At 38.0% G+C, this 1,225-nt stretch overlaps 1 long non-coding RNA gene across 1 annotated transcript in view; it reads left to right on the forward strand.

Annotated features, from left to right (window-relative positions):
* LOC309667240 overlaps nt 1–1,225 on the forward strand; it is a 143,618-nt gene that overhangs the window by 106,912 nt on the left and 35,481 nt on the right. The window lies entirely within an intron of this gene.

Raw genomic sequence — 1,225 nt, forward strand, 5'->3', positions numbered from 1 at the left:
AACGGTAGGCATTTTTAGTACAATAACAAAGTGATAGAACTTGGGATGTGACTCCTAAAATCTCTAGGGCACAGAAGAAACATTAAAATATACAATGATATATAACAAGCAGTAAACACGTCAAGAGAATAAAGAATAAGCAGAGCTTCCAGAAAAGGTGCCAAAGTAAATATGAGAGTCATCCTGATGTCTCATCTTACGACTCAAACTACAGACATTGCTGTGATTACACACATTCCAGGGTCAGGAAGAGAAAGAGAACAAGCTGGTTTCACAACATCCTGTGACAATAGCCTGCTTTCTAGTGTATCTTTCCCTTAGATCTCTGGGAAGAAATTTCACACAACTCTCTTGTGTGCATGTGCCTGAAGCAAGGCTCAAAAAATAACAATCTCACTGTATTCTTTCACTGGAGAAAAATCAGAAAGATGTAGAGATAGAAGATCCAGAGGCAAGGGTGTCCGAATGACATAAAAGACATAGTACATTTATTTATTTTTTAATTTTTTTATTTTTTCTCTTTCTTTTCTTTTTTTTTTAACATCCTTATTGGAGTATAATTGCTTTACAATGGTGTGTAAGTTTCTGCTTTATAACAAAGTGACTCAGTTATACATATACATATATCCCCATATCTCTACCCTCTTGCGTCTCCCTCCCTCCCACCCTCTCTATCCCACCCCTCTAGGTGATCACAAAGCACCAAGCTGATCTCCCTGTGCTATGTGGCTGCTTCCCACTAGCTATCTATTTTACATTTGGTAGTGTATATATGTCCATGCCACTCTCTCACTTTGTCCCAGCTTACCCTTCCCCCTCCCCATATCCTCAAGCCCATTTTCTAATAGGTCTGCGTCTTTATTCCTGTCTTGCCCTTAGGTTCTTCATGACCTTTTTTTTTTTTTTTTTTTAGATTACATATATATGTGTTAGCATACGGTATTTGTTTTTCTCTTTCTGACTTACTTCACTCTGTATGACAGACTCTAACTCCATCCACCTCACTACAAATACCTCCATTTCTTTTTATGGCTGAGTAATATTCCATTATATATATGTGCCACATCTTCTTTATCCATTCATCCGATGATGGACACTTAGGTTGCTTCCATGTCCTGGCTATTGTAAATAGAGCTGCAATGAACATTGTGGTACATGTCTCTTTTTGAATTATGGTTTTCTCAGGGTATATACCCAGTAGGGGGATTGCTGGGTTGTATCGTAG

This window comes from Balaenoptera physalus (genome assembly GCF_965194825.1).
Source record: "Balaenoptera physalus genome assembly, chromosome: 9".
Lineage (NCBI taxonomy): Eukaryota > Metazoa > Chordata > Mammalia > Artiodactyla > Balaenopteridae > Balaenoptera > Balaenoptera physalus.